The sequence below is a fragment of the Hippopotamus amphibius genome, chromosome 6, assembly GCF_030028045.1.
Source record: "Hippopotamus amphibius kiboko isolate mHipAmp2 chromosome 6, mHipAmp2.hap2, whole genome shotgun sequence".
NCBI lineage: Eukaryota > Metazoa > Chordata > Mammalia > Artiodactyla > Hippopotamidae > Hippopotamus > Hippopotamus amphibius.
Genome location: NC_080191.1, coordinates 145,967,916 through 145,995,051, shown reverse-complemented (window position 1 = coordinate 145,995,051; position 27,136 = coordinate 145,967,916). Strand labels below are relative to the sequence as shown.

The 27,136-nt window shown below is 37.1% G+C and overlaps 1 protein-coding gene across 1 annotated transcript in view; it reads left to right on the top strand.

The window, feature by feature from the left end:
- Positions 1-27,136, top strand: part of MECOM (MDS1 and EVI1 complex locus) — a 547,012-nt gene that overhangs the window by 456,826 nt on the left and 63,050 nt on the right. The window lies entirely within an intron of this gene.

Below are 27,136 nucleotides of genomic sequence, written 5' to 3'. Positions count from 1 at the left end.
CTTCTGCTTCTTTCCTAGCCATACACTGTTTTCCCCACCTGAGCGCCACGCTTCTAGCTTATGCCTGTAGAACCCACTGAAATGTGGTAGGATTGACTCTGAGGAGCCAAGGTCCTTCTTGATGGTGACGTCTTAACTCTGCTCTACTTGTGGGTTAAAGCACATCATCAATTTCACAAGTAATATTAAATCTGCTTATGGCTCTCTTCTATCAAAACCTTCCTCAACTGCATTCATGATAAAGTTCAAAATTCATAACATCACTTATGAGACCATCCATCATTTGTCTCCTGCAAACTCCTCAGCCTACCACCTCTCTCCAGTCTTCAAGGCACTGTTCCTCTCTCAGTTTCTTCAACTGCCCATCGTCTCTTAAACATTTTGTACATGTGTTCATTCATCCATCCGTTCATTCATCCATTCATTATCTATTGAACACTGACTGTGCCAGGCACCATGCTGATTTTTAAGGGCCATGTCAAAGGGTGAATAGACATGGTGTGTACCCTCTCGAAGTTTGTAAACTAGTCAGGCAGCCAAAAACAGAATAAATAACTGCAAAAGCTGTCCTCTCAAACTGTTTTTTCTCTTGCACATGGCTGTCTCAGTCTTATATTTCACGTCTCATACTAAACATCCTTTCCTGGGGAAGGCTTCCCTGATCCTTCCTCTAGGTTAGAGCCTATATGCTAAAGAAATAAAACAGAATCAAATTAATAAAAACTAGATTTGCAGGCTTTATGAAAGCTCAACTTGACCCTGTGCTTCTGGGTTCCCCTTTATTCTTCACTGATTATCTTTATTCACTTGGTGGTGTTTAGCTCCTGTGGTGTAAGGCCATGCCTAGACGTTTGGGTGAGAGGCTGGCATACAGATAGAGAAGAATGTCTGAAAAAGTTAGAGGGAATCATTTGTTGAGTACGTATCCATCGTAAATATTTTACTCCTATTAAAGTAGAGCTGACCCTTAAACAACATGAACTGCGTGGGTCCACTTAGATGTGGATTTTTTCCCAATAAATATGTACTTTAGTATTACATGATCCAAATCTGCAGATGGTTGAATTGCAGATGTGTAACTGTGGATAGGGAGGGCTGATTGTAAAGTTATATATGAATTTTTGACTGTGCAGAGGGTGGGTCCACCTAACCCCTGCATGTTGTTCAAGGGTCAATTATATTTGATCCTTAGGCAAACATTGTGAAATGAGTATAGAACCACAGCCCAGAACTCTAGAGACAGACCATTTAAATCTGCCACTGGGACCTCCCTGTTTCCTCAACTGTAAACTGGAAATAATAATATCTGTTTCTTAGGGTCATTGGGAGAATTTTAATTATATAATATAATATTCACAAGGCCATCAGAATATGGCTGGCCCATTTGAAGTGCTGGCTCTTATTGTTATTCCCATGTTATAGATGAGGAGAAAGGGTTGGAAGGGTTGGGTAACTTTTGAAGATCAAATAGCTAGAAATAGAAGGCAACAGAGGCAGGTTTGAGACATGTCTGTCCAGTTTCAGACTCTAGTGTTTACTCTCTATACCATAGCCGATAAATATCCACCCAGTGAATGAAGGTGACAGAAAGGCAATCAATAGTTAACCAGAAGAGAAAGACTCTGCTTTTAAAAGCCTGAGTTTTAAGAAGTTGTCTTCATGCCTGGTTTCTGTGAATAAAGTTGTGCTTGATTTCCTAAGTAATGGGCAGCGGTGCTCATGTGAGTAATATGCCAGATGGTTGCTTAAATCCCTGGGAAGCAGCATATTCTTCTGTTTAATATAAAAATACTATGTCAGGTTGAGAAGGGAAGATAAGAAAGGAATGACCTTGCCTTGTGCTGATAAATTGCTTTCTCCAAATATACCTTCAGGTGGACACCACGCTACAGAATCTCAGATATGGTGCCTTTCCTTAGAAGGTACAAGGAGTCATGGTTTAGAAAAAATCTCGACCTTAACCTGATATGGAGAAAATGTCTTTTAAAAATCATCCATAATTGGAACAATTGTTTTGATGTCATCGATAATTTAGGTGTAAAATTGAGTGTAGATTTTTCTTTATGTAAAGATGTTTTTCCTCAAGATTTTCTTTTTGCATTGTGTCCTTTACAATGATTAATTTTTCTACTTATCCTTTCTAGCAGTCCAGAGTATTAGAAAGGAAAGCTCTATGATTTTGATGCCATGCAGCCATTCCTACATTAGTAAATATAACAGCACTGGATGAAAATGGTTACTGGTAGGACCATTACTAATTTGTTCAAAATTTAGTCCCATTTTAATTGAACAACTAATATGAGTCAGGGACAAAGATATCAGACGTCTTGGAAATCTTAGAGTTTACTGGTAAATATACATAAATAGATATTAAGAAAATAGATTTCTGGCTGTGAGGCTGTGGAAACACAGCAAAATGCCCATCGTTGGGAGTTTGGGAATTTGTTGCACATTTCTGGAGATGAAGTCTTCAAAATGATGAGTATGAGTTAGCACGTAAATAGAGGGTAGAAAGGGTGTGCTGAGAAACTTGAGGCTGCCCAGAGAAGGCTCAGAACCTGAATGTGAGGACTTAAAAACTGGTTTGTACTTACAGACTGCAAAACACGAGGTAGGGAGAAAGGACGTGAGTTTGACACAATTGGTGGGGGCTGCATGGAGTGTTCTCTGTGTCATGTTCAGACTGTCATTTATGACAGTCTTTGAAGGATTTTAAATGTTGAATTAACATGGTTTGATTTGTACGCGAGCTAAATCACTGGCTGCCTTTGACAGAATGGGTCTACCATAAGCAAGCCTGGATGCAAGGAGTTGAGTGTGATAATTAAAGAGAGAGAGAAGACAAGCAATGGTGAGAAGCACCTGATATGAGAAATATCTAAGAAATGCAGTTGATGAGGCTTGGGGATTGGGTGGATTTGGGACGTGAGAGAAATCTAAATAGTGCAATCCAGAGAAAGAATGTGAACACAAAATGTTTTCAGAGTGGGCCCTGCTGAATGTAAAATGCCTCCAGGACAACTGGATATACCAGTCTGGATTTCAGAGGGGAGCTTGTGGCTAGAGCCATCAGGGAGTTACCAGCTTGGTGTGGGTGGGGGTGGGGAGGATTAAAGCTTTGAGAAAGGTTGGAAGAGAACCCAGGGGGCATGTTAAAGGGATAATGGACTGAAGACAAAAACCTGGGAGAAACCCAGCATTTACTCAGCAGGGGGGAGAAAATGACCCCAGTGGAGGATCCTGGAAAAGAATCCAGAGTAGAAGGTAAGCTGAAAAGAATCCAGAGTAGAAGGTAAGCTAGAGAGAGTGAGTCATGAATGCCAAAGAAGTAGACCATTTCAAAGAGGAAGTGGCTATTAGTGTCAAATGTTGTCATTTTTTACCTATATTTTATGTTTGTTCCTATGCTAATTTTTATTGCATTTGCTAATGATGGAAATAGGTATGGCATAAATAGAGCCAAAATGTGAAAATATGTCCTCTCCTTAGAGTAAGTTAGGGAAAGACACTGTCATGTAAATAAAACAATTACAATAACAATCCTTTAATCCTTTACTGATATCCACTATCATTTTATTTTCACATGAGTCCAATAAAACAAGCACTGAGATCTCAGATTTCTCCCCTTTTTCCAATCATAGAAGTCGATGCACAGTGAGGTTAAGGGACTTGTCACAGCAAGCTATGGGTGAGCTGTAGAGCTTGGACAATACAGTATAATGTCCTCAGCCTCCTGACCCACTGGGCCTTCAGGTACCATGGTAGGAATCCAAACATGACAAAGAATAGTCTATATTCCTTTAGCCCACAGACACAAAATCTTCACATCTGTTCTTCAGGCTTATTACTTTTCTCCTAATCATGAGCATTCAAACTCTTCAATTTCATAAAATTGCAATCATTAAAATGGCAATTACCTTTTTTATGTAATTTCTTTTCTGTTTCATTTTCCATATCCATGGAAAAAATTTGCAGCCACAATTTGTTTCTTTTGAGATTAAGTTTATTTGGGGAATAATGTCTAGATGCTTAGCCCTTTAATTATACTATCTACAAGGGTAACTGCAGAAGTGAATAAAGTAGAAACCCATAATACGATGGAAAGAAAGAAAAGAAATTGACATTTGTCAGGATTTTGTAGAATATTGGGAAACATTATACTGAACAAAAGAGAGAGTAGTCTGTATAAGACAACTTGAAAAATTAAATCCATGTCTTTGGAGGTGGCATGATTGTATTACTTGGTACAAGGTATCTGCCATCCTAGTTCTTATACATGAATAGCATTTCTGTGTCAGGTCAAATCATGGGCAGACATTAAAAAAAAAAATTTTTTTTTTTTTGCATATATTCCTCTTAGTAAAAATTTATAACATCCTGGACAAAAGGAGAGTTCCTCTGGTTTCTCATTCCTCAATTCTTTCTTTGTCAGTGTTGTCTGTTAGATTTCATATGAGTTTCCGGTCTTACACTGTGCTCTGGATGGAGCCCATTGAATGTTGGTTTAATTTCCTATTGCTCATTCTGAAGTGACCTGTTGTTCCTTTTGCGTTAATATTTTTTCTCTTGGGAACTTTCTATTTTGTGGAATCAGTTTTCTGGCTTCCCTTGAGAAAACTAAGGCCAATAGTTCTTCCTTGCCCCACCCCTTCATCTATATCTTAATAGTTTTCTGTACTACTTCTTCCAGGCAAGCTTCCCTGTTTCTCTTAATGGACTTTTCCATCTAGTTGAAGAATAACTTCTTATCCTTGTTATTATGCATTTTCATCATTTCCTTCCTCTGCCGCAGAGTAGCATGGAGTGCTTGACAAATGAATATCAAATTATTTATTCTAATCATTTGTTTCATTTATAATTATTTTTATTTTCTTTTGAATCAATTTCTAAATACATTTTAAGATTATTTTTACACTTCTCTTTTTAAAGGACTACCATGGCCATGCTATAAATGTTAAATGTTAAAGAGCTTAAATAACTGTGTTCTAACATAGTATTTCAAACTCATGTTCCTTCAAACATGTATTGACTACCTACTATGTACAAACCATGGAACTAGGCATTAAAAGAGATATAAAAATTACAAGGGCCATGTCTCCAAGAAGAATAAAGTCTAACTGTTAATTCAGGAGGAATGAAAATGTAAAAATCTACCTTGAATTTGGTTGATTATTAATAGATTTCTTCTTGAAAACCAAAGTAATTTAATTTATTCTTATAATATCAGCAAATATTTCTAACAGAAAATAGCATTTTACTTGCAACATTTTCTTCCTCTAGATCTTCACTATTGCTTTTCCTTTGCTAAATAAATAAAGTGTTTTCTGGTAGAAAATTGGCATCTTTAAAATTAAATTATGCATGTCTATACTTAGAGAAGAGAAACATTCTTAAAATGATGCAAGGAATTTGTAAGCATACAGTGATATTAAAAAAAAAGAAATTCTAGCAGGACATTTTGAAAATTTCCTATTAATTTAACAACACGGAAAGCAGAATATTCAGTTTGGAGTTTTATCATATGCATATGGAACACTGTTCTGTAATTTACAAATGAAAAATATTTCCATTCTGAGAATTTGTAGTGTCAGAATGGAAAATCAAAAAGCTACACTGTTGGCCATTTCTTGGTGGAAAAGAACATTATGCGTAGACTCTCCAAAGCACCAGTAAGTTTATTTAAAATGGGTTAATATAGTTAGTTTGATTTTCTTATTAAGCTGCCGAGTTCAACAGTGTACCTTCTTCAATAACATGAGAGGGATAAGACTCCCCATCTGCTACTTTTATTTGAGCGGACACTGAGTTTTCCCGATCCTAGGTAAATTGCTGGGGGAATTCCCTTTGGAGTTTTGTGCAATGTTTCCAGAATTAGAGAGGCTGCCTTATAATGCAGAGTAGAGAAATCACCATAGCATTAGCCACTTGGTGCAGAATGGAAAAAAAAAAAAAAAGGCCAACTTCACATTTTTGGCACTCACAAAAATGTGTATACCTTTGAATTGTGCCTTCATTTGACGTGGTATAATTAAGTGCCATGGGAAACAATATAATTCGAGGGTTACTTCTGAGAGAATGAGGAGGCTTGGTGTTGACTCTTAAGGTCTGAGTTGGAACAATTTTAATGATTAATTTTAATGATATCGCTAAATCAACAAAGGTAAAAATAGAATGATTCGATTAGAAGCGGGTTTGCAGCATTAGGCATGTATATGAAATAGCTTTTGTGACAGTCTAGGGATTTGATTTCCAGTACGAACTACATAAATGGCTAAATATAATTTTCCTAAAATATTACTTCATTGGGCCAGTAGTAAGATATCATCTTGGCCTTTGTATTTTGGCTGGCTGACATTTTCTTCTTTCCCATGAAAAAAAAGTAGAACTGCCCTCATAGAGAATTGAACAGAACAGAGTACTGTGCTGCCCCTCTCTGTTTATTAAGATAAACTTCTGATAAGATGGTTAAGCAGGAAGCTGGAATAGTTCAGGGAAACTAAAGGCTACTTCTTGCTCTCACTATCTGGGACATATTATTTTACAGTTTGAAATTCTATTTCCAAGCTTTCTTTCTTTCTTTTTTTAAAGTACAAGATGTACTGAGGTTTGAATGATACTTTAGGTTTCTTTTCAGTGGGTATTGAATAAGTGTGAAAAATGTCAATATTTTTATTTGTATTAACACTCTGAGGTCAGAGCAAACATTTAGTAATGTGAGAGAAAATATGCCACTTGGGTTCTGGAATGTTTGCAAAGGACATAGTAGAACACACTTGGAAGTCTAATTACCATTATTTCCATTGATAAATAATTTTTATAACATATTGACTATTTCTGCCCAAATTAAAGAGATTAACCTATTTTTGATAACTCCAGACATTAGGTTTCTTTTAATAGTTTCTCCTACTTAATATTTCTGAATTAGGATAAGATTTCACTTATGACCCAGATAAGATGTTAAATATTGTATTTCTGCTAAAGAAATACATTACATTAAATAGTAAAACAGAAAACAAATTCTACTTGATAGTTATTGTTCTCAGCTGAAGCACATTGTTAAATTTAATTTAGTCTATGCTTATGGAGTGAACTTGTGCTAGAGAAAGGGGAAATATTACCTACAACCTTTTAAAGAGTAGAAACCAAAATCTGAGCAAGAATAATTTTCTTTGTTCTTCCTCACATGGCAATTTATCTGTAATCTATTCTAAATCATAAATATTTTGCTTCTACTATATCCTTTGAATTTTTATTTATGTTAAAGAAGTTAACTCTTTGTATAGAAATTTGAATTTTTTCCTAGTATTCCAACTCTTCTATGTGACGTGCCAGCTGGCTGGTTTTAGTCAGAAGAGCCCCTTCAATGAAAACCATGTACTAGTTCGTTATTTTTAGCCCAGTCTGAGTACAAGGTTTAAGCACCAAGGATCTCACAAAGTGGACTAATGAGGGCTCCATGGCAGTTTTGATATGGGGAAACAAACAAAAAAAAAAGATGACACGTAGGGTCACGTGGAACCTTTAAGTCAATATAGGAAATGAATTTAGAACCTTTTTGGTTTGTCCATAACCAATTACAATGCAATTGATGTAAACAAATCTGACCTAGCAGGATTTTAATCTAGAAACTGGCAACATTTACCAATTTCACAGCTACAATTCTTTAACCTACTATCTCTCAGTCAAACCAAAATAAAACAATACCATAATTTAATAAAGAACAAAGTAGCTTAATTTGAAACAGCAAGCAAGAAAAAAAAAGATAGTACTCTAAGATGGGAAATTACCATCATTGGCTCTGGAATCTAAGGCATTTTCAACAAAAACTCATTATGAAAAGTCTAAAACTGATTTAAAAAATTCTTCTAAAAGTGATTAAATTATTTAACAATAGAATTGCAGTTGTTTTGAAAATATCTTTTTTCCCTATCAATGTTTTCACATAAGAAGCTGCTATTCTCTTTCATTGCTCAGTGATTTTATTTATTTCATTTGTTTCACTTATTTCATTTCACAGAGAATATTTTCAAGACATTCTCGTAGGGGATCAGAGTCAATAGCTGGATGGATAATAACATTGTTGATTGAAGTATAGAACCTGGAAGGACAGTTACTCAAAAGCCATTTAAATGTGTACATTCTGGTATGTTTTTATGTTAAAAACATTTTTGAAGCTGTGGGGTGTGTGTGTGTGAGAGAGAGAGAGAGAGAGAAACACACAGAATCAATTTTCCTATGTTAGGGTTACATATCTATTCATAGATGTATAGATCATTATATATATATAAAGTAAATTTTCAATTATGCAAGAGCAAGTTAACTTTTTGGAGTAGAGTTTGGAGTGTACAGATCAACCACAGTGAAAAGCAATCATAGAGGATTTGAGAAAGCAATTTAAGTGACTGTGAGTCATCTGCCTATTAGGAATTGTTTCTTATTTTGAACTTCACACAGTAGCTAATAAGTATCACAGCATCTTCTCTTCTACCACTTTGGGACTTTGTGTTTCCTGGCCCATCAGCTGTGTCATTTAATGAATTCATGTTGTCTTCCTGCACTCTCTGCCCAACCTCAGCACTTTGCAATGGCCCTTCGTAAAGCCTAGAAGATCCCATAGCTTGCAATAGGACAGGAGGAGACAAGCAAGGAAGGGAAGGCCCAGGGAATGAAAGATACATTTCCATTCAATTCAATCCCTAAATTCGAGACAAACAAAAAAAAAAGTGACATTTTCTAGGACACAGAAATAAATAATGGATTATAAAAATAGACAATGACATTTTCTTGCCAAGCGGTTTACATAATTTATGTACATTATGTAGTTTATTTACATGGTTTTTATATTTAGTGTATGCAAACTTTTGAACTATTGCTTTTACTCTTTTGGTTGTAAAACAGTAAACCTGCTGTTAAGTGTAAGATGCACTTTAACTCAGTACATTTGCATTAAATGACTATTCTACAACATTTTTGGCTTTCTGTTTTTACAATGACTACTTTTGTTGTCACATGGAATTGACATGTGTGATTGCCATTCTCACCCTCTTCATTACCTTACTTATAGTCACGTAAATAAGTACTGACACATCGATGCACTTATGTACAACCCCTTATCTGGGTAGGGGCTTGAAGATAATTGTGAAATATTAAGTTCTGAAAAAAAACTACTTTTGAGACTATGTTTGGAGTGATGTTGAGAGAGTGGTAACAATTCAGGCATTTCAGATAATGTGTACTGCAATGTTCATTAGCGCTTTTGAGAAAGCTGCAAGAGATCCTGAAAATAAGAATGCAATCTCCCCCCATCGCACGATTATTATTGTTATTCCAATGTACACTCACCTGTTGTTTTCTACAGCCGCCACACATTTAAAAAACTAGCATTTTTGTAAAGAAAAATTTTTGTTCAAGGAAAAGTTCTTTCAGCAATCACTGCTGCAAGCATGACCTATGAGAAAGCCGTGATAATAATGGAAAGCTATTAAGATGAACAGGCGGTAAGAAAAGGAAGAAAAAGAGGAACCTCTTGGTGCAGGGAGAGAGATGGGATCCTTCAATGAGAGTGGAATTCATGCTACACATCGTATGGCCCAGCTGTTTGGGAACATTAAAAATCCCTTCACTTAAGCTGTTGAAAGCTGCAAAAAAGACCAAATGTTTTCCATCTCAAAACACATTTTACTTAGCTGTGTTTTGAAAGCTGTTATCTAAACATTAAAAAAAAAAAAAACCAAAAAACCCAGCATATTTTAACATGATTTCTTCCTTGGGTGCAAATCAGCAGTTATAATTTAATTTAGGAAAGAGTGAAAAAGGTAGAAGAGAAAGGCACATTTTATTCTCCTACCTTCTTGTTTATCTTTCCTTAAAGTACTTGAAGGACATAAAACTGGGAAATAAAAAAGTCACCAGCATACAGTTTTGTTAGCTTATCTTGTGAACATTAAACATTATGCCTCAAATTTCGTATGGTACATAAAGTGTTTCGCCTTGCGAGATCGTGTGTACAGCACTTCAAAAAAGCCAGGAGGACAGCTCACTAAATGTAATGGATGTGTAACAGCAGATCTTTAGATCTCTTGTATTTAGCATGACAACTCTGGGTTCTTTAGGTGCTTTAAACATGATATCTAAAACCACGTACTTTTTTTTCCTAGTGATGAAAAACATAGGCTAATTACAAACTTCTCTTATGCCATAGATAGCTTGACCCTCCGGTGCAATTGCAACATTTTGATTATACTCTATTTCTGTTGCTTGCTGAAATTAATCAGTTTCACAACTTCATTTTCTTAATACATTTTCATGTTAATTCTCACTAGAATGAATACTCACTGAGCACAGTCACAGTGGAAATGTGTTGTCTGACGATGCAATAAACACTTTATTTCTATCAACTAACAGTTTGAAGATGTGAAGTCTTAGAAGCTTTCCTATTATGTGCAGCCTGATGTGTCGTCACCAGCATCTTCAAGAACTCTCATTAAGCAGTTTCAAAAGATATCTTGAAACAGAAGAACTGATTCCTATTTTAAGATTTACTTTTATAAGCCAATTTATTTCCTATCAAAATTTATGTTGGCTATTATATTGACAAAACTTTTGTCAGGGAACTTTACTAGGAACATGGCTTAGACAAGGAACATGACATGGGGTCAGTGCCTTGCACCCAGGATGCAGACCACAAGTGGTTTTTGACGATAAAAGCACAAGGAAGTTTCAAACAGTGTAAATAATCAGATAAGGAAGCAGATAGCAAGGGCAGACATGCTAGATTTAAGAGGAAACCACCACTAATGACCCCAAATGAACTTCTTTGGGCTATGAGACATAATTATGGTTTAATGACATACGTTAAAAATCAAATTTCATTGTTTTTATTTGCATTCCTATTATGACATATTTATAGCTGTGGACAGATAAATAAGAAATCGCTTTATCTTCTTTTCTTTTTACCTTTATGTTTTTACACAGATCTAAATGAAGAATGTAAATTAGGATAAAAGACACATTTTCTATGGCCACTTTTTGAGAACCTTAGTAGATCAGAATTTTACTTCTAAGTGCCCTCCTCTGCTTTGAGTACTGAATTCCTTTTCCATGTGTATTTTCCGAACAGACTATAATTAAAATACATTAATCAATGAGAGGGTAATTGAAAAAATGTATCATGCCACAAACCAAGCATTGGTATACATTTGTTCTTACTCCTGTAATGATTGAAGTTTGGGAAAATCATGTTGCTTCTCTGGCATTTGTTTTCACATCCACAAAATGACTGTGTTATTACAAATATGCAATATAGATGCACTTGTGTGCCAGGAGTCTACACTGGTCTTGAAAATGCCACTAGGGAATATTTCCTTTATTTACCTGATATTTATTTTTAAACTGACGTTAGTCTTCCTTAGGGTCCCTGCCGGTCAGTGGTTGGCTCAGAGTGACACTCATTGCCAACTCCCAGTATCAGACAGATGACATCTTTGGCAAATTAGCAGGCCAATCTTTTAGGTCTTTATGTCTGAGGTAGTGTAGCCTTGGGTAAAGATCACAGCAAAATATACAGTCAGATTAATTAGAATTTGAATCCCATCTTTAACACTTACCAGTTGTGTGACTTTGGGAAAGGTATTTTCTCCATCTTACTGAGTTCGTGAGTTTTGTCATCTGTAAAACAAGGATAATAATCACATACAGCAGTTAGTGAGTTGCTAAAGGAAATGATGCTTAATAAGCACTTGACATAGAGTAGACACATATCATAATCTCTTGTTTCTGTTACTTCAATAGCGTGCTAATTAGTCATCAGTGTCCACTTGCTCCACCCCAATGTTTGCCACATTGTTACAATTATTGTTTTTAAAGATGAGAATTTGGCAAGAACCATGTCTGGTTTCTTTTCAGAATGAATGAGTAAATGAGTGCAATTAACAAGACTGACTGTTAGAAATAAACTATTTAAATACATGATTTTTTAAAAAGCTAATGGATATATTTTGCCTACATTTCCAATCAAAACCAAATAATTTACAAAATAGTGATTACAAGACAGAAAACAGCAGTGTCTTGTATGTATTTATTAGGCACTGTGCTTATGATTTAAAATGTTTTGTGATTTTTATTATTGTTTTTATTGTTATTGCTATTGAAAATGAGTTGACTAGGTGTTTGGTTGTTAAGATAGGAAGACTCATTATCTGAAACCAAAAGTCTCTAGTTTACCTACAAAGCATTACCTAGAGGTGTACCTTCAGTATGTTAACAGTTATCCTTAAATTAAAAAAAGAATTACTCCAGAAATTTCTTAAGCTTACTTGCTGCTTTTAGATTTTACCAGAACAATTATTTTTCATTGTTTCTTTAGTTTATGCTGGCAGATTCACCCAGCATAGAGTATAAATCTGTCTGATGTATTAGAATCCATCAAGAAAATTAATCTCTTTAAGACACACACACGAATATACATAACCCTAAGCTACTACAGTCTATACTTTAAAAACATATGGGGATGATTTGGGGATGATAAGAAAAATAGGATGCTGAGTTTTATCAAAGAAATTGAACAAACATTGAAAATACCTTTAACCTAACCCTAGCACATGGAAAGCTCCCCAGGAATATTCTTTCCCACTTCTGCCCAGTCTTCGAATGAGCAAGTCTCACCCTTCCATAAAGCTTCCCCTACCACACCAGCATCTCTCTTCTGCCTGAATCTCTGTAGCACTTTATCACTTGAGCCACATAATTTAGTACTTAATAACTTACAGTCTTATTTTATTTGTTGTTCTTTCAAGTAGCTTAGCCTTGTCTCTCTAAATAGATTGTATGAACCTTAACAGCAGGGACAATGGTTTATATTAACATTTCATTCCTTTTGGCTTCTAAACCTTATCCTGCAGTATATTTATTAGGTAGTTTCCAATCTGCGAATCAAGAGCAAGGGAACTGAAGAGAGTGGTGTGGGATTGGGAAGAAATCTCAGAGTTACTCTGAAACCCACGAGTCCTTGTAAAATTGTCTGTGTGTGCACGTATGTACATGTGGCTGTATGGATGCAAAAACAAATTAGGGAAATAGTTTTAAATTAGATACAGGCTTTCTAACGTGTAGAGTGTTCGTGATATATTGTCACACACACAAAAAGGAAGTTATAGAATAATACGTAAAGTATGACTTTATCTTGGTAAAAGAAAAGCATATATATGTATATGCTTTTTAAAAAATTTTGTGTGAGCAAAGAATACAACAAGAAAAAAAAAACCACACAGGACTGAATATCAGTTACCTCAGAATAGTGAAACACCTTTGTGTTGTGCTGTTTAGTTGGTAAAACAGTATGAATTACTTTTATTGACATAATTTGAAGGACTTCAAAGAAAATGTTTAAAAATGAAAACTTCAAAGGAAATATCAAAGTGAAGTGGAGTGATACATAAAGTTACCAGATTCTCTAAGAGGAAAGAAAATTAAATTTAAATTCAGCCTCTTTGCCTGGATAGATGGAGAAGCACTGGTACAGGAGAAAACCATTAGCTAAGAAGTTCTATCTTCTAGCCACAGGTCTACCACTTACCAGCGCTGGGACCTTAGGCAAATTCTCCAGTGTCTGAATCCTTTTTCTCACTTTTATTGTGACAATTTGCTTTGTCATACCATCTCATGGATTTGCATTATTTGTGACTTAATTAACTAATTTAAGCAAAAGGTAATGTGTTATCCCTACCATGTTCTCTGTCACATCTGATACGGTTTGGTTGTTAGTTTTGAAAACCTGGCAATCTCTCTGGGAGCCTGTGGAAATGGCAGCCAACAGCCGCTTTATCAGAAGTGGTTGCAGGTCCCAGGAGAGCTCCTGCTACCACAGAAAAGGGACAAGGTCCTACTCCTTGGCAGTGATGGGAAGGGGGAGAAACATTGACTGCTAATATTATTTTTAATTGCTGGCACTGATAACGGTTGTATTGCCTTTTTACTAGGTTTGGGCTAATGTTGCGGGAACTCCTGGTAAACAGTTTATCAGAGCACTTTTACGTTCAAAGATCAACATCTTAGTCACCTTATACACTATAACAAAAAATCAATCTGAATCCGCAAAGCAACGTAACCCTCATTTGGTACCTGCTGCCAAACCAATTGAAAGCTTATGATCCACTAAATGAGGGCTCTGGAAATAGGAAACAAATCTTTCTGAAATCTTGTTGTCATAATGTCACCACTCCGAAACTTATGATCACTGCTTTTTCTGCTTTCAATCCAGGATAGCCTAACTTCCCACTGGCTTTGGAAAGCTTTCCATAATTTGGCCTTATCAAGTCTTATTCACTAATGCTTCTCAACTTTATGGCTCTTGGGATATCCTAATGAGTTTATTGAGCAACAGTTCATGAGAGGAACCAGAGGCAAGTATTTGTTAGACGGGAGTGTGAAACCACCTCTTCCCAGCTGCGGGAGGGAAAGGGCAGGCTGAGGCTAAGTGCAGGCTGGGGTGGTAGGGGTGCTCTTTTCATGTGCCTGAATCCTCTGATAATCAGAGGAGGCTGGGGACTGAATTCTACAGACCCACCAAAGATCTTTGGCTGGTGTTTTTGGTGTCTGTTGCTGCATAACAAATTACCCCAAAACTTAGTGGCTGAAAACAATAATAAACATTTATTGTCCTCAGATTCTATGCTTTAGAATTAAGGAGCTAAATTAGCTAGCTGGGTGATTCTGGCCCAGGGACTCATCAGGTTGCAGTTAAGATGGCAGTTACAGTCATCTAGGGATGTGACTGGAAGATCTGATGCCACTCGCCATGCACTCACATTTCTGGTCCCAGCCAACACAACAGATTTACACACCCCTAAAACTGAACAACCTCTGCTGAGATCCTCTAGACTCACGCCAACATCTTACTTTGTGTATGTCCTCTTTCCTTTTCCTTGAACATTTCATCTCCCATTTCCACCATTTTATTCACAGTTTGAAGAACTGTATCTTTTAATAGGCTACTTTAAATATCAACTAAAATGTACTTCAGACAATTTCTGTTCATGGTCTGTTTTAAAAACATGTATCACTTCAATAGAATCATGAAGATTCCAATTTCTCTTCATGGGCTTTCTTTTACCCATCTCCAAAAATATTCCTTTCTTAGGAAATATCCCCCCCCCCCCCACCCAAGATTGGGATTCCTGGCTTAGTTGTTAGATGCCATAATAAATTTTATTCCTATCACTTATTTTGGTTTTTTTTCTCTGCTTCTGTATGTTTCCATTTTGTTTCTCAAAAACCAAACTGCTGCCTGAGTGACAGCAAATAAATTAGGATAAAAAAATGCTAGTTTCTCTGATGTAAAGATGTCTATGGAAAAAAAAAACAAACAAACCATGGAGGGCATTTATATAGAAGGTAACTATTTTATAGAGTTAGAACTCCATTTAATAATAGTTAATGTTTATTAGGTGCTCATGTTCTAGGCACTAAGCTGAGTGCTATGCATGGATTACCATGTTTAATCCTCTCAATAGCCCTGTAAACTACTATCATTATCCTCACTTACAGATGAGGAAACTGAGGTGATAAATAACTTGGCACATGTTGCTCACCTAGCACATAGTGAAGCTCTGATTTAAATCCAGGCTGTCCTACTCTCGTGTCTGTACTTTTAATCACCATAGTATTTTCCCTCCTTGCAAATGTCTGCTATGTACCAGGCATTATACTAAGGGCGATATATATATATATATTATCTCCATTGTTTAATCCTGATAACCTCCTCTGATATAGGTACCATTACCACAATTTTAAAGGTATTGAAAGAGAAATTCAGGAAGTTTAAGCAACTCAGTATCACATAACTAGTAGCAGACTCTATCCAGGGCTCCAACATCAGAGGGCTACAACTTAGCAGGAAACCGGGGAAAAACTGATTGCTTATGAGCCCAAGTGATTTCATATTTACAGAGAGGAAACCTGTGCTTTACTCAGCCCTGGGAAGAAGATCTTCTTACTTCATTATGGCAGCTAACCACATTCAGCCCATCACCTTCCCTGCTAAAGGGCACAAGAGGTGGGGTGTTTGTGAAAACAGATGATAGCATTGCTACCACATCCTAGGTGTGAATGATTTTGAGAGCTGGGTCATGTGAGTCAAGAGCCACTAGGATCACCTGGACCATATTAAACAAAATCAGTGGAAACAGGGAAAAATCAGAGAAGAAATGTTCGTTTGCCATCCACAAGTTCTTTGACTGGAGGGTACTTTATTTATCTTAGTTATTTATCTGGTCATTGCTATGGAATACTTTTCAAAACCTAAACCAAATTCAGCAAATTTGGAATACTTTTCAAAACCTAAACCAAATTCAGCAAATTTGGAATACTTTTCAAAACCTAGACCAAACTCAGCAAATTTGCATTTTACTGAAGGCTTATTTCTGCAGTGAACAAATAACTGAAAATCAAGTGTGATCAAAATTTCCCTTGCTCAGCCCTTAAACCATCCTGTATTGATATAGATCATCTTGGCTTTGGTTGAGCATCAGAGAAAGTGGTGTATTTGCGTTCAGGTGCTGCATGGTGTGAAAAATACATATCTCTAAACTTGAGTCACACCCAAGTGCAACAAGATACTCACTACAAAAGGCATTTAAACACTGATTCCTACTGAGGAAACGGATGAATCTTGTTTTCCATTTCATGCCCTTTTCTGGATAAAGGATTCATTCTCATTGTCATTCTGTCTCTCTCTCCACACCCCCCCGCCCCGTCTCTCTCTCTCTCTCTTCTCCATCTCCATCTTCCTCTTTCTTTCTGTTTACAATAGTTGAATATTAATAACTCAAATGTGTATATGTTATGTTACGACAACACTTGTCTTCCCAAGATTGAAATGTAGCAAAATATATTTTATAAAGACTTTTAAAGACTTTCTTGAAATAGTGCAGCATTGGTTACCAAAGAGATATGTATAGGAAATGATAAACATTTATTATGATAATTTCTGCAAAGAAAACAAAAACCACAGAATTAATACAAATGAATGTTACATAGCTAAAGGACTTCGCGAAACATTTAAATTTGATTCATCCAGCTTCTTTTTTTTTTTTGAGAACATATGAACTTTGCTAGCTTTTGGAAGAGTGGAAGATGGAAGAATATAAAACTAGTATTAGATACAACATAATATTACACAAAAGCATGAGTTTAAAATTTAAAATCTATAGTCATTTCAGTCTTACCTTCCTAGGCTCATAATTTTGACTTTCTCCATCTCATGACTGGGTTCCACTGTTTATTTGTCAATTGATAGTCCAGATCACATGGGGAGAGAAATTACGTGTGAATCAAAGTGTGTTTTTTGTTTTCTTTTTAAGTATTCATGTTCCTTCTGGCATTTCTTTTCTAGTTGTAGGCACTGCATCAGCAAGCCTACATTTGTTTTCCAGCCAAGAACTACATACCAAAACACAAACACCTTTGAGAATCTGCATCTTGGAAATTGACCAGTACTTAATTTTGGAGTTTATAGACAGGCTATCTCAGGATTTTATTTGAAGTTGAAGGACTGACTCAACAAAATTTACAGAAATATATTTTTAAAGCCACACCTGAAATCATGTCCATATTTTCATAATGATACTGAGCTTTTATTGGGTGCTCTAAGCACTACTGGAATATTCTGACCTTTTATTTATTTGATGTGACACCCATTAAGTGGATTATAAGCCTCACACTTTTCTGGCTCTGTAGACTTTTCATTTTTTATTTTTAAAGTGTTTAGTTATAGTCATTGACATAATAAAATGGAATTTTAGCATTTCCAACATAGGGAAAAGATCTCACTGCATCACTGGTCAGAACTTAGCATGTTGGTTTTTGATAATTCTGCAACTTGGACATCATACCTAGCACCCACCATCAGAATGTTGAAATAAGGCAGTAATCCTGGGCCCAATCTGCCTCACCCCCGCTCCCCTTTGTTTAGCAGAGGCCTCTTTAGTTAGCAGTGAGCACTTTCAATAGATCACAAATTAATCACAGCCATTAGTACTCTTTACAGAGAAGAGTGTGTGGTTGCTCCTGTGAAGTGTTCTGTTCCGCAGGACGATGAGTTAATTCCTCTGGAACAACGTTAGTTCATCAAGGTTTGTGGTTTATCTAAAGATCAAATTCCTGTAATTTTGTATGCCATCTGATTTAATGTCCACTTAGTTTGGCGGTTAGACAGCCATTGGCAGGCACAGCACAGGAATCCAATATCAAAAACTGGAGAAAAGGCCAGTTTAATTCTTAAATGTTGAATTCAGGCATGGGTAGACTGGGATTAAATGACTGCCTTTCTTTCTTCTGGGGAAATACATATCTAGATAATGCCAAATCTTATTAAGAAGAGCCTAAATAATATAAAACATTGTGTGTAAATATGACCATGGTAAAATCTATGCTTTAGAAGGGCTTGTAATGGAAGAGGATAAGAAGGAGTGGGTTGACTCTGAAATGAAATTATACACATTCCTTTGGAAGGTTCTCATACCATGTACTCAAGTAAAATTGCAACAGTTCACAGGCAAAGGAGCCATTGGCGAGAGCGTACTGATAACCTCCTTTCATTGTGAGTTTGACAGGCCTTCCAAATGCTTTCAAGCTGAATGAAAAGTTGAGGCTTGATTTTTGTCTCTCTTTATACATGACTATATTTTAGTAACATTTTTGGTCAAGAATGAAAACAGTCAATTGATGGAAAAGTATTTAAGGAATACGTGTCAGTTTTTACTAGTATCAGCTTTGCTGAAACAGATGCAACATAATAAAAAGCTTTATTTCCAAAATTGTTCCCCTTAGGTGTTCAGTGGAAGGGGAAAGGGGCTTTCGTACATGGTTAAATATCTTTGTTTTTGCTCTATTAAACAAGCCAAAATAGGTTTTTTTACCTAAGGACTTCTTAGACTTCTAGAGTCTTAGAGAGTTTACCACATTGATGTTTATTGTGAAGCTCCAAGATGGAGTTATCTTTACCTCATTTGACCACAGAACACATTTTCAGAGAATACCTGGTAACAAGTCATTGTTGAGAAAATGCTGGTGTGAAGTGTATTTCTTGCCATCAAACAACTTCTAGGTAAATCAGCAGATGACAGAAATATCCCAAATGACCCTAAATATGATGACTGACTAGTGAATGTTTTTAACAATGAGTACTGTAATGATTTCAAGGAAGCGAGCCTGGAGGGCCGTGTATGAGGCGGATAAATAGAACTCTGACTTCTCCTCCTTGATCTCTTGTTTCATCTCCCGAATGCTCTGAGTATCAGAGATAAATAAAGCAAAGGGCCTTTGGAAACACAGTTAAAGGGCCAAGAGTTTCTACTCATCTCCCTAGTCGTTAACCAGAGCTTAAGGTTTGTTGAGAGGGAAGAATCAGACCATGGGCCTAGAAAGATAAACCTGACATCCACTTATGGAGAAGATTGCATTTTGAATTAGGAGCTTTATTTTCTAGCAAATTAGGAACAAGTAGAGTTCTTATTAGTGTGATTTTTCTTTCTTAGCTTTTGTTTTCCCTTAAAGCAAAACATTGTCATAACTTTGTTACTCAGGAAGACTAATTTTTGGTGTAAAGATGTCACAGAATTCAGGCCTAAATGGCAAGGACCTCCATCAGGCCAGTGCCAGTGGGAAGGTGAGCACTCTAGGGAAACAATTTAACAGCCAATGACTGCTCACAGGGAATAAGGAAAAGGGAGGCATCCCAGATATCGTCCAGGGTTGGTACCCAGATAAAGGGCCAACTCAGATAATTGGTGCAGAGACATAAATATGGGTGGGTGGGGGGAGCAAGAAAGTACTACTCCGGGGAAGCAGCAGTGGTAGAATTTTCTATCTCTAGGTTCCCTAAAAGAGAATTACAAGTGCATCAATTGATTCCCGTGGGGGAACAGTGGTAAACAGTCCAGTTTCCTTAGATATTAAATAAAACAGTTCCTCATACATTTGGCCATAATTGATTCATCCTTGCAGTGCAGTTCAAAGGCAGTTTAGCCTATTATTAAAAGATGCTACTCAAGATGTGAATATGAATAAAACTCGATTCCATCCTTAAGAATCTTACCAAAAAAAAAAAAAGCATCTTACAACGACCCTTTAAGGAGGACCACTGATGATTTTAATAATGGACACTGAAGAGCATTACAGATACAACTGTAAGGTAAGGTAGAACTGGCTATCAACCAGGAGATGATTTGGGATAAAAGATGAAAACGTCCAACCTGATTGTTAGGGATCAGTGGGCACAGAAAAAGAGGTGGCTTTGAAGGATAGATAAGATTTCATCCAAAATAATGAAGGCAAAATAAACTATAGGCTGAGGAAGAATAATGATTATAATTACAATTATATTAGCAATACCAATAATAATAATAGCTATTTTTTTCATTGACCCTGTGCTAGGTGCCATGCATGATTCTAAGTAATTTACATAATTACTTCATTTCATTTTCAAAAAATAGAATGAGTTTATACTGAATTGTTAGGCAACTGGAACCCACTAAAGAATTTCGAGCAGGGGAGTGAATAACAGCTGGTGCCTGGGAAGATTACCAGTGTTGAGTATAAACTGGTGAGTGATGGTCAGAATAGGAAGTCATGGTGATAATTCAGACTAGAGGTAACAAGCATCCGAGCTAAGCATCCAAACTACGCAGGAATGAAATCAAGGAAGGACCCGATACAGTTTACATTTTTTTCAACAAACACCTACCTACTACATGTCTGGTGTTATGTTAGGATCTGGGCAACAGAGGCAAAGAAGAAAACCCAATTCCTGCCTGCCCTCCTGGCACGTAAAGCCCACCAGAGGATATTGTAGAGAATACATTTCTGGGCCTTGATGACAAATATTGACCGAAAACTAGTCTGGATGTGTGTGTGTGTGTGTGTGTGTGTGTGTGTGTGTGTGTGTGTACATGGCCTCCTACCTAGGTTTTTAGGGCTCTTGGATATCAATAGTATTTCACCTCTGTCTCAGAATTCTCCCTCTTACTGATTGGCAGAGAACACAGTGAGTGGGACAGAGCAAATTCAGCTGCAAGCCAGACAGAGACGGACATCTTCCGGGGTAGCACAGCTTGAGAGAAAGAAAACATTTTTCTTAAAATTCTTCTCCTCCATAGGTCAGGGTAAGGATTAGGGCAACTGACATTGGAATGGAAGAAAGAGGAGAGAAAAATCCTTATACTTTGCTGTTCCCCAAAGTACAAATCAGACTATCTTCCTCACTGTGTGCGTATGTAAGTCTAGTCTAACCCATTACACAAACACAAGAACTGTGAAACTTAGTGTTTCGACCTGTTCCCACGAACTCAGAGCAGTTCACACTCATATTACCCAATTTATTTTCCCAACACTCCTATTAGGTTGATATTATGGAACTTTCATAGAAAGCAACTCAAAGGTTAAGTGACTTACCCAAAGGCACACAGCTAGCAGAAGAGACATGAGCAGAGAAAGGTCTTTCAACTTACTTCTTCTGCAAGAGTACAAGTCTAAAAGCACTCTGAAATGGTGTTTCTAAAGCCACAGGAAAGAAGCTGACTCTGGATTTATCACATAATATGTTAAATGCTGTTTTGAAAGATTGACTTAATTTAATTTGATAAAATAATAAAAAAAATTAATTCCTAACAGTTGAGGTTAATTCAAAAGCCTTAATTTAGTATCTTAATTTTTTGATCTAAAGTTAGGAAGAATGAGAGATTTGGCTTTTTGATACTAATTATAATCAAAATCCAAGTAATTTTCCATAACATAAAAGACTATAGTAATTTTGTTCAGTGAGCTAAAAATGCTTATTGTCTGAACAATGAAGTTGATGTGTTATGTTTTTTATGAATATTTATCTCAGTTTTATGAATATTTATTTCCTCATCTTTTTGTCTTGAATGTGTCTTTTAAGACATGCATCATTGTATTAAACATATCTACTTTCGGGCGATAAGAAAGAGAAAAATAATGATATTTTGTCTCTTTTTCTCTACCAAAATTTGACTACAACATATTTTATTACGGTTTTTATTTTATCACAGTGTTTTCATTTAAACTTGGTATAAATTTTTTGTTGTTGTTGTGCTTTAGCCACAAAATAACCACTCAGCGTAATAGCTTAGGACTGAAATACATCAAAATAGCCCAACAAAAAGTATTTTAAATATGGCAGCCTTAATTGGAGTTTCAGAAATAAATCTTTGAGTATAATAATTTATTCACTAGAGCTGTTGTCTCAGCAAAGTATTTCATCTTAGTTTCCAAAGAGCTGCTAGTCATTACTAAATATATTTTAAAGTCAAAGCAAAAAAAAAAAAACATCACATTTATTCTGGCCAAATATAATATAAAATACTCAACTGTTACGCGAGTCATCTGCATTTTTCAAAAAAAGATCAGATAGGTGATTATATCTACGTAGTTAATTAATAAAAAGGGAAGTAGGTGACGGTTCACTAGGGAGACTTTTCTATCCCAATGTCTGTTGGGGGGAGCCCATGCTGGAGGGACAATAACAGGGCGCTAATTCTGAACGCACACAGGGCCGTCCTACAAAGACATCAAGATTTGTAGGAAATCAACCCTCCAGCAGTCCTGGCAAGCCAGACTGACCCCAGCAAATGAAAATAATCAAAAGTAATTAGAAGCGTGCTGGACTACTCCTCGGAGAGCCAGGCGGGAGAGTAAACATGCCTGAATCCTCGAGCCACTGCAAAGGCCCATGTCTGAGCTGTTAGGTGCCCTGACCTTGTCCACATAAAGATGTGATTTATGAAGTGCAGGGCACAGCAGCAGGGCTTCTGTCTTCTCCTGGAGAACCAAATTACTGAGGTGGAGATTAACATGCTTTCAGTCGGGCCCATTTCCAGACCAAGGGAAATTTTTTATTTACATTTTTTTTTACCTTTAATTTCCTCTTTTCTTTTTTTTTAATAGTTCCCCCACCCCCATAGATTAAAAAAAAAAAAAAAAAGTCCATCAAAAGAGACCAGAAATATCTCTCCTGAGCAGTGGTAATAATGTATGGTGGTGATCAGACATTCAGAGCTCTTTTTGTTTGTAAACTCTTACTGTGCGTGACCGTCTTTTGCTGGGTCTACCTACCCAACATCACAGAATTCACCTTTAAGTTTAGGGAGCCAAGCTTGTGGAATACTCCCCTGATTAAAACATATAAATTAAAATTAAACAAAATATTACCTTTGACTTCATGGCTTCCTGATCTAGTTTCTCTTGCCTAAATGCGATTCTTCATAACAATGCTTACCTATTAATTTAAACGATTTGAGAGAAGAAATTGTGGTAGTCAATAATTTGGAGGGAAGGAAAGAAGAGAGACAAACTGGAGTTTCTGTATTGGGAGAAATATTTATATGCTAATCAGTGGGAAGTCTCTTGAGTCCTAAAGACCTACTTATATTTTTTTCTTATCTTTGTCTTCATTTGGTTAGGTAAGATTTCACAAAATCCAATTCTGACGTGGAAAAGGAAGTATTGATTTTCTTTTTAAACACACATCAATATCCGTACATGAAGCTAATTTAATTAGCAAGCAGTTATTGTTCAGCCAAATGTCAATTTCTCAGATTATTTCATGCTTCTTGACGTGAACTGTATGCAACAGGATTTAACAGGATCCCCATGAATGAAGCTGCACTTGAGAAATGTAAAAATGCACTTGTACATTCTTGAAAAGCTACAAAAAAAGAAAAAATACAGTGTTAAAACAAAAATGTCAGGCTCGGAGTTCAGTGTATATTTAGCCTCCTCAAGAAACCCAAAGCTGCAGAATTAAGGGAACTCTACTTAGGCTGAGGTTATAAAGTGCCTTCCTCTATAAACTAAAAACATAATGTCAGGGTGAATGGGAACATACTTTATTAACTTTATGGTATTGAAAACTGCCAGCAAGTTGTCTTGTTTTTAAATATTGTCCTCTGCAGAGTGTTACAGGGCTGTTTGTCCACAGGAAGCCTATTAAAAGTGGACAGTGCAGTCATTTCATCTGGCTTTGGCTGGACTGCTTTTCTTTCCTTTAATGATGTGCTGGAATGTACCATGCCCATAGGGTCTCCATTAGCAGAACTTTTACTTCTGGGACAACCATGAAGTTTAAGGCTTAAAAGAGGCATCAGCTTACAGTCTTGTGGGAATCACTTGAATACTGGAGCACTAACTTCTTACTGCTTTAACTAATATATTGACTTATTTTAAATAAACAGTTACACAATAAAGGCAGAGCCAGTGGCCTTATTGGAAATCTTTGAGCCTTTTAAGGATTCTGCAATCCACGCAGATGGGGGAGGAAGGAAGGGGCCTGAGGAGGGTTTATGCCCTTTTCAGACCAGGAAGAAAACACATTAACCTCTCCCACCCCAGCCCTGCCATCAGCCAAAGGGGGGATCTTTACAGCTCCCAGAAAATCTATCAAGTCACACTCAAACCTCATATTTTCCAATGCCTTTTTCCTGGTAAACAACAATTAACAGAAAAGGGCAGAAAAACAACAATCATTCCTTCTGGAAAAATGTTTTCAAAATATGATTCTTTTTAGAACACATTGCCAACAAATCACTCTGTGTTCTGCTTTTAAGCTGTACATTTGTTGTTCTATGTTCTCCTGTTCCATACCCTTAATATTTAGATCATCTGTGCTGATACATGTTTGCAAATTAAAGCTGGTTTGAGATTATAGTAAAACCATTATTTTTAATAGCCCATTTCAAGGGCAGCGCTAAACACTGCAGAACACGCATGTTACTGATTACCGCTGAGCAGACAGCGGCTTTTGCAGATTAATTTGTAACTGGGAACTACTGTAAACATTTCACCAGAAATCCCAAGGAATAAAGGGAATTGGTGGTGGTATTTGTCTCCTTGTATTTATTTATTGTTTTAGAAACCTCCCAATGGAAAGTTAAGGGGGGAGCAAAGCAAGACCCCCTGCAAAATATCTGTTCCTCCATCCCTCTGGCTCCTTTTCCATGTTACCTTTGATCAGGAGGCAGGTCAGGGTCTTCTCCTAAAGGGTTATTATTGAAATAGCCAGAGACTCCTTTCATGAGAATTAAGGCCCTTCTAGCTACTCTGGAATTTCAGGATCCCATTTTTAAACTTCAAGTTGTGTCGTCAGGAAAAAGCGAGGTGATTGCCTTTCCGTGAAGTTATTATAATATAATCAAAGGTGGGGGGCGGGGGAATGAGAGGAAGAGGGGGGGAGAGAGAGAGAAGGAGGAGAAGGAGAAGAAGAAGAAATATCGCGCTTTCATATTTTCCCAGGTCCTTCAGCCTTTCTCACAAGTTATTCAGTGGCGAACAAGACTGATCGTGACGATATTAATAACATAATAATGATGAGGCTAGATAATCCCCTCTCTCTCTAGATCAATTTTCCAAGAATTCAGAAGGGGTTAACCCTTTTGGCTCTGTCTTGGGAAGAGAGTTTCACGTGTAGAAATAGTCTTAGCTCAGGCGGGTGTCTGCGGGTTCTGGACTGCAGGGCGCACCCGCCCGGGCTTGAGGCTCCTGAAGGACCGCGCGCGAGGCGGAGGGCAGAGCCCAGCTGCCCGCGCCCGGCGGGCGGCAGCGGGTTCACCTGGGTGGCTGGAGCCTCCAGCGCCGGGACTTAATTCGGGGCGCAACGCCATCTACCGGCCTCCTGGCGCACCTGCAAGTACCAGACCTTGAAAGTCGCCCCGCCTTCCCCACCCGAACCTAATATAAGGGAAAAAACTCCGAGGACCTTTCCGCGAAATCCTAAATTAGCCGGGACCTGCCGCTGATTCCATACGAACTTTTGTTTATCCACCGACGTTTCCTCCTTTTCAGAGCAGCTTTGTAAAGGGCAAGGAGGTGGGGGCCAGAGGCTACGGCGGGGGATTGGGGCGTTGAGCTCTCAGACCCCGATCAGGCCGCACTGTCTGAAGCAATCGGTTCCCCAGATTACTTGTATTTAATACACAATGCATCATAAAACAAATCCCTCATCCTGACAGGAAGAAAATAGAACAGCTCATAGCTCGAGCCCGTCCAATTTATGGCTAAATTAAAAAAAAAAAAAAAAAAGGGGGGCTCCGACAATGGGCAAGTTGAGGAAGGGCAGGAAATCAATGGCAGCAAACCGGGAGCTCTTAAAGGTTCTCAAGCGCCGAACTCTATGGGAATATCTGAGCGGGTTTTAGGTTATTTACAAAGGATTTTTCCTGTCCTACCTACCACTGCTGTGCGATTTTCCCTCAAACAATGGCCATTATCTGAAATAACAGTTCAATGTCACAGATAACAGGCCACCAAAACGAATTAGTCACCACCTCTTGTCATTTTCTCCCCCCACCACATCCCCCCTTTTGTTACTATTTTTGTTTTTAAATCAGCATTTTGGGGAAATATAGATCTACTAGATTTACACGTCTGTTCGCACTTGGAGAAAACAAAAAGGGACTTGTGCCGTCTCCGTTTGCAGATGAAGTTTAACATAAACGCTCTTCCCATCCCCTCTCTCTCCACCCCTCCCCCTCAAGTGTCCCTTGACTCGCTTACTTTGCTTAACTTTACATTGTTGAGCTGAGGAGTTGGATTTTGTCCATTTGTTTTTATGAATGGAGTTCTGTGATAAAAAGCGTTTATTTCCATTTAACCGATGGATTTTACTAAAATTTCCAAGCTTGGCTAGACCCTTTTATTTTGCTACGCATTCCCTATATTCTTTCCTCCAATGTTGCTTCTGGAACGTGTTGATAGAAACTGACCATATATATTAGAAAATTATTAATCAGCGTATAGTACTGATCCCCCAAACAGCATTTATGATGTTAAAAGTTAAAAAATAATCTGAGTTATCAAATTGCTTAATTCCACTTTTGGGCTTTCATGATGTTTTAGTTCATGTATCAGAGAATATGGCAAAAACTCACCAGACAATCGTCAACCTCTCTAAACCCATAGTACGGTATTTGGGCAGGTTATATGCAAATAATATTTCAGATTTTTAAATTCCGTCTTCTAAGAAAATTATGATTTAAAAAGTAGCATGCTCTTCTGCTGACCTGTGATAATGGAGGGAGTACGAATTTCAATAATAATAATAAATACATAAATACTTAGCAGAAAACTG